This window comes from Eumetopias jubatus, unplaced genomic scaffold, assembly GCF_037043125.1.
Source record: "Eumetopias jubatus isolate StellerSeaLion01/CBP00866 unplaced genomic scaffold, mEumJub1_p1.0 scaffold_30, whole genome shotgun sequence".
In the NCBI taxonomy this organism is placed as follows: Eukaryota; Metazoa; Chordata; class Mammalia; order Carnivora; family Otariidae; genus Eumetopias; species Eumetopias jubatus.
In genome coordinates this window covers 1,859,356-1,866,686 of record NW_028274836.1, presented here as the reverse complement: position 1 = coordinate 1,866,686, position 7,331 = coordinate 1,859,356, and the positions used below count along the sequence as shown (strand labels likewise).

Here is a 7,331-nt window from a genome sequence, read left to right as displayed (position 1 = left end):
GGCCGGGGCCCGATCCTACGGGCCCACAGTGAGTTGGGGCAAGTGCAGGTCTTAGCAAGGCGTGACTTAATGCTGCTGGGTTTCTGGAGCTGGCTATGGCCACAATACCAGATTGGATGGTTGGAAGGGGCCGGTGTGGATGGTACCAGGCATCTCTGGGAGGGCGGACAGTGGCCTCACAGGCAATGGATGGGGAAAAGTAGGCTGCACTGCACTCAGTCACGGTGGAACCACGGTGGAAGGCAGGCTAGGGGAGAGGCATCAATGAGCCCCTGGCACAGCAAGGGCAGACCTCCACCCGTCCTGGGGAGGGGGTGTTAACCTACGGTGAGAAGGGGGAGCCTGACCTAGGGTGGGAAGGGTGAGGGAGCCCAGGAGAAGGCGTGCACACAGGAGGGCTGATGTCAAGATGGCAGAGCCAGGGAGACCCTCGTGCACCCAGCTGCAGAGCTGGGGCAGAGGGGACGCATGCGTCTCCCAGCCTCCCCTCCATGAGCTTCATGGAGATCCTGCAGGTAGGCGGCATTGCCCCCGCCCCCCTTTGCAGGGGGTCAACTGCAGTTCAGAGTCTTCCCCAGATGGCAGAGCTTTTACAGGGCAGAGTCAGGATTCGAACTCACATCTGTTGAGCTACTAGGCCACACTCTGTCCTGTGTGCCAGGAGCCCCCTCCTGTCCCCTGACCCTCACAGCGATGATATAATAAGGTCCAAGGGTTAAGATGGAGAGCTCCAATTTCAGCAGGGGAGGAGAGTGGGTAGGTGGGAAGGCCAATTCTCATTTCCTGCAGTTCTGCGAGGTGATCAGTCCGGGAACCTGCAAGCCTGGGCCAAGTTAGGGCACCCAGAGTGGACACGGCCACCCTGGCCACATGCTGTGGTCCGTAGAGGAGCTTGAAAATGCTGGGCACCTGCCTGTCCTCCTATTGGTGCTTCCCCCCAGGGGGTTCCCACATGCAGTCAGGTAACGACCCACTGGGACATCAGCTGCTCTCAGGCTGGAGGATCTCAGAAAGGCCTCCCCCAACCCCACCCCACTGCACTGCCCAGCATCCCAGCTAATCTGAGTTTTGAACTATGATCTTTAAAGGCCCAAGACCCCTTAAAAGTTATTGTCTACCCCCAGCTCTGAAATACAGCTGACCTTCGAACACTGTGGGGGTCAGTGATGCTGACCCCACATGAAGCCACAGATCTGCATATAACTTTGACCCCCCCAAAAAACATAGCTACTGATAGCCTACTGTGGACCAGAAGCCCTACCAACAACATAAACAGTCGATTAGCACATATTTTGTATGTTGCATACATTACTTACTAAGTTCTTACAATAAAGTAAACTAGAGAAAAGGAAAGGTTATTAAGAAAATCACAAGGAAGAGAACATGCATTCATAGTACCATACTGTATTCACCAGGGAAAAAAATCCACCTATCAGGGGACCCACAGAGTTCAGGCCCGAGTTGCTCAAGGCTCAAGTATAACTCAAAATAAAACAAGACTAACATGGCACGACTGGGTGGCTCAGTCCCTGAGCGTCTGCCTTCAGCTCAGGTCATGGTCCCAGGGTCCTGAGATTGAGCCCTGCGTCGGGCTCCCAGCTCAGTGGGAAGCCTGCTTCTCCCTCTCCCACTCCCCGGCTTGTGTCTCCCCTCTACACAATGCTCTGGCCTTAGCCGAGTTCCCACGGTTGTACCTCATTCTCCAGAACATGTTCATTCTCCCCGAGGGAGACTCTGTAGGCATTAAACCCCCAACACCCTGTGATTTCTCTGGAGAAGGGTCTATCCAAGTCCTCTGTCTATTTTAAAATTAGGTGGTCTTTTTGTTGAGGAGTTGTAAAAGCTCTTTACATATTCTGGACAACAGACTCTTACTAGATACATGATGTACAAATATTTCCTTCTGGGGGCTGTCTTTTCACTTTCAGGATAGTCACTTCTGATAGACAAAGATTTGTAATTTCTTTTTTACATTTTTTTTAAGAGTGAGGGAGAGAGAGTGTGTGAGTGGTCGGGGGCAGATGGAGAGGGAGACTCTCAAGCAGGCCCTACACCCAGCATGGAGCCAGACATTGGGCTTGATATCATGACCCTGAGATCATGATCTGAGCCAAAATTAAGTTAGATGCTTAACTGACTGAGCCACCCAGGCAGCTGAAAAGATTTTTAATTTTGAGGATATTATTTTTTCTTTCTTTTCTTATGCTTTGCTGTCAGAGCTAAAAGCATTGCTAAATCCAAGGTTATGAAGATTTATCCCCATTTATTTCTTCTAGAGTTTATAATTTTACCTCTTATATTTAAGCCTTTACTTATTTTGAGCTAACGTTTCTATGTGGAATGAGGTAAGGGTCCAGTTTCATTCCTCTGCACATGGATAACCAATTGTCCCCCAATGTAATGTTGTCCACCCTTGTCAAAATTCAGTGGACCATAGAAGAAGGGGTTTATTTCTGGTCTCACTTAAATCCCACTGATCTGTATGCATACCTTTTGAAAAGGGTACGCATAACAATAAAAGTTGTTGCTTTATATATTTATTTAAAATTTTTTAATTTAAATTCAATTGATTAACATATAATGTATTATCTGCTTCAGGGTGAATGCATACCTTTACGACAGTATCACAACGTTTTCTTGACTGTTGCTCTGTATTAGATTTGAACTTTGGAAGTATGACCTTTCACCTTTGATTTTCTTTTTCAAGGTAGTTCTGGCTATCTTGTGGTCCTTTGAAATTCCATATGAATATTAGGATTAGCTTGTGCATTTCTTCCCAAAGGCCTTTGTGAATTTTCTTGGGAACACATTGAATTTCCACATCGCCTTGTGTTCTACTGCCATCTTATCACTAGCATGTCTTTTCATCTCGATGGGGTGTCTTCAGAATTATTTAGGTTTCCCTTACTTTCTTTCAGCAATGTTTTGGACCATTCAGTGTACAAGATGTGCACCTTGATGACATCTATTCCTAAATATTTGGTTAATGTTGATGTTCCCTAAAATGGAATTGTTTTCTTAAACTCCTTTTTGGATGATTCATTGCTAGTGTATACAAATAAGAGAGATTTTTGTGTATTGATATCTTGTCCTATAACTTTGCTGAATTAGGTAACTGGCTGTAATCATTTTTTGTTGATTCTTTAGGAAGCTCTGTATAAGATGATGTCATCCCTGGTCTCTGAATAGACAGAGTTCTAGTGTTTCCTTTCACATGTGGATGCCTTCTTTCTTGGCTTATCCTTCTGGGTAGAACTTTCAGTCCAATATTGAGCAACAGGTGAAAACCAGCAACCTGTCCTTATTCCTGATTTCAGAGTAGAGCTGTCCATCTTCAGACTTGAGCATGGTGTTTGCTAGAGATTTAATGAGAAAATTACTCCTTATTCCTGCTTTCGTGAGTATTTCTATCAGCAACAGACATTGGACTTTGGTTAGAACATTTTCTGCATCAATTAATATGAACACATGTTTTTATTTAAAAATTCATTGTGCTGTATAACATTGCTTGTTTCACTCTACTGAATAACTTTGAGGTGTTTGTGCAGAGCCACTTGCTTAGGGTGCACAGTCTATTTATGAGCTCTTGGTTTTGCAATTCTTCTGATCTAGCTTCTTACATCTATATTAAGAAAGGTACAGGAATGTATTTTGCTGATTTTGTGGGGTTGGTAATAGTGGTTAGGGTTAGGAGTTAGGGATTAGGGTTAGGGTTAGGGTCTCCCTGTCCTCTGCTGCACAGAACCCATTCTCCTCTGTAACTAGAGTGATATTTTCAGAACATAATCTTTGGGCCTCTCTGTGGTCTGCTCGCCTCCTGCCCGTCCTCTCCAGCCTCACCTCTTCCACCACAGCCCCCCTTCTGTGGGCCACCCAAGTGTGTGGTCGTCCCACATGTGCCCTGGGCCTGACTACAATGTGCCTTTGCTTTTGCTGTGCCCTCTGCCAGGATCACCCTTCTATCCCCCTGCTTCATATCTGGCTTGTTGCCCCATTGGCTGGGTCTGGACTTGCCCTCTGGTGACCTGACTCATGTCTGCTGGTTGAGTGTGCCTGTCCCCTATTTAAATGTAGTGCCCACCTTTCCTGTGTGAGCGATTTACTAACCTGCCGGGTATGGGGCAGGCACAGGGAAGTAGCCTTAGCGCCTACGCAAAAACATCAGTCTCAGAGGGGCTCACCACACTTGCCTATAATGGGGGAGCTGCTGTCCTCATAGGGGGGAGCAGGTAGTACCCTTAAAGGGGGACCAGCCATGGGATGTGGTTGGATAAGACTTTGAACTTTTGGGGCCGGGGAGATGTAGACCTGGACCTGGAAGCTCACACCCTTGGATTCAAGCCTGGGGCCTAAGCAAGCCCCCTCTTCTTCCTGGTGTCATCTTTTGCCTTCCCTGTCCACGGGCTGGACTTGATTCCTGATGTGGCAGAGTTTGAGGGTGACCCCTCCTAGGAATACCAGTGGCTTACTGAGCACCTTGTCAGCAGGATGCCCAGCAGCCTTCCAGGGAGGACCCTACAGGAAGTGGAGACAGGTCTGTGGGGGCCAGCGGCAGCCCACTCAAAGCAAAGTGGGACAGGTGGCCGGCCCTGCTGATTCTAGCCACTCTGTAAGACATAGAAATGAGGGCTGTGCCCAAAGGTGCTTCCTTCCTGGAAAGTGGGGATGGGATCTGCAGGGGGGGCAGCCAGTGGAGGGCACCTGCAGGGTTTGCCCAGGAGCTCAGCACAGGGGGAGTGTTCCTGGCTCCAGCATGCTGACTGTGGGGCTGCATGGGTTTCCAGCCTCTGAAGCCTCAGGTTCCCCTTTGGAAGTCAGGCTGCTGATGGCCCCCATCTCTGGGAACAGACATTAGGGAGGTCCTGCTGGCAGATTCCCTCAGGAAGGTCAGGAGGTGGCTGTTGCTTAAAGCAGCCCAGGGCCTGTCCCCTTGAAGAAAGTGCACACATCCATGGCCCCCAACTCTGGTGTCCTGCTGCCAGCCTCTGGCAGTGGCCCTCTTCCTGCCCTGTCCACAGCCCCTGTAGATGCGTGGTCCTCCTGGAGCTGTTCCTGCAGATGGTAGAGAAGCACTTCATGGTGGGGCACGGGGTCACCTACTAGGTTTTCACCAATCAGCTGGCTGCTGGCCCTGTGTGCCCCTCCATGTGGGCCGGAGGGTGGTGGTTCTCATGGTGGACACAGGGTCACTTACTACATCTTCACCGACCAGCTGGTTGCCATGCCCCGTGTGCCACTCTGGGAGGGCCGGAGGGTGGTTGTCCTCGAGGTACATTGCGTCCTGCACTGACAGGATGTGTCCATGTGGCACATAGCAATGATCAGCCGCTTCCGCGAGCAGCACTTCCTCTGTGACGTGGATGACCTGGTGTGCGTGGACGTGGATGCGGGAATGAAGTTCTGGGACCATGTGGGCATGGAGATCCTGTTCCCCCTCTTTGGCACCCCACACCCGGGTTTCTACTGGGCAGCCCATGAGGACTTTAGCTACGAGTGCTGGCCACAGTCCCAGACCCACATCCCCAGGGACCAGGGCAACTTTTACTACATGGGGGCCTTTTTTGGGGAATTGGTGGTGGAGTTTCCCCGACTGACCTCGGCCTGTCACCAGGTGATGGTGGTCAACTGGGCCAATGGGATTGAGGCCGTGTGGCCCGATAAGAGCCACCCGAACAGGTACCTGCTGGACCACAGGCCCACCAAGGTGCTGTCCCCTGAAGGACCTGTGGGACCCACGGCTGCTGGGCTGGCCCCTATCATTCCCCGGGTCATGAAGAAGCTGAGATCCATGGCTGTGCCCAAGAATCACCAGGACCCCCAGAACTCATGAGGGGCTGTCCCCAGAGGAGCTATGGGACCCACGGTATTGGGCTGTCCCCTGAAGGACCTGTGGGACCTGCGGCTGCTGGGCTGGCCCCTGTCATGAAGAAGCTGAGATTCGGGCCATGCCCAAGAATCACCAGGACACCCAGAACTCATGAGGGGCTGACCCCGGAGGAGCTGTGGGACCCACGGTATTGGGCTGTCCCCTGAAGGAACTGTGAGACCCACAGCTGATGGGCTGGCCCCAGTCATGGAGAAGCTGAGATTTGTGGCTGTGCCCAAGAATCACCAGGACATCTGGAAGTCATGAGGGGCTGCCCCCGTCTCCATCAGGGGGTGCTGCCTTGAGCGGAGCCGTCAGAGCAGATTCCTAATTCTGTCCCCTTGAGGGAAACTGTGGAGCCCAGCACTGCTTGCACAGGCACACCAGCGCCCCAACCAGCCCTGCACACAGGAGGCCTGCCTGGGGGTACAAGTTCCTCTCTTTGTGGTCACTACATTTTGATCATTTCCGGGTCCTTTGCAGCTGTGAACGTCTCCAGTTTTATGTTGGATGTTTTTCTGTGTCAATGCTGAGCAACCATCTTAAAAAGAACAATTGAGGGTAAAGGTTTTCTCCGTGGTTCTAAACAGACATCTCCTGTTGGGGCTGGGAGCAGCCCTGTAGCAGCCACGGAGCCAGAACAGGTGCTGGCCGGGTCTTCCCTCCCAGTCCTTACACCTCACTGCGGCCATGGGGTTTCAGGGTCAGAGTGTGCCAAGCCACCTCCCAGCCCCCCTGCATCTCAACCTCGACCTCGACCCAAACCCCCGGCACCAACCCCAGCCCCACCCCCACCCCCACCTGCTCCCCCACTGATCACTAAAGCTCCCCAAGTACTTTATGTTGCCAAGCGACTACAGCAACTCACAGAGATCTTGAAGGGGAAGACCTTTTCTAATGAAAAGTGGTATTACAAAATGGAGACCACAGATCTCCCAGAACAGACTGCCACCTCCTGATCTGACCCCACTCCCAACAGACCCAGTGAGCCCTTTACTCCCAAGAAAACAAAGATGAAATAAATACATATAAATATAGGTATATAATTCTTTCTGGACTTCTTCCTACCTGCCCTCCCCGACTCAATCCAAACCCTCCCCCAGCAAATCTGTCCTCCCTCTGTCCCCCTCCAACAAGGTGGAATTGCTCGTATGTCAGTGGCAATTGTGGTTTCCTAAATCTTGATTTTTGAAGTTGGAACAAGGTGATCTGGGGTGACAAGCCAGGTATGGTCTGGATCTCACACTCAGAGTCTCTGCTTATTAAATCAGTGCAGTTGGGCCCTGGAGCACTTCTGTGAGGTGAGCTGACTCAGAAGGAGGGGTGTGGGTCTGAGTCCCTTGGAAGAATGACCCCAGTCTGAAGTTTTGTGGCGTGGCCATCTGATGCTCAGTCCACATGGCCAACCCCAGGCAGGAGTCTGCCCTCAACCAGAATTGCTTATGTCCATCTGTGAATTCCTGAG

The 7,331-nt window shown here is 51.0% G+C and overlaps 1 pseudogene; it reads left to right on the top strand.

Annotated features, from left to right (window-relative positions):
- Positions 1 to 491: 491 nt before the first annotated feature.
- LOC114203867 (histo-blood group ABO system transferase pseudogene) lies at positions 492 to 6,854 on the top strand (annotated as a pseudogene).
- The last annotated feature ends 477 nt before the right edge of the window (positions 6,855 to 7,331 follow it).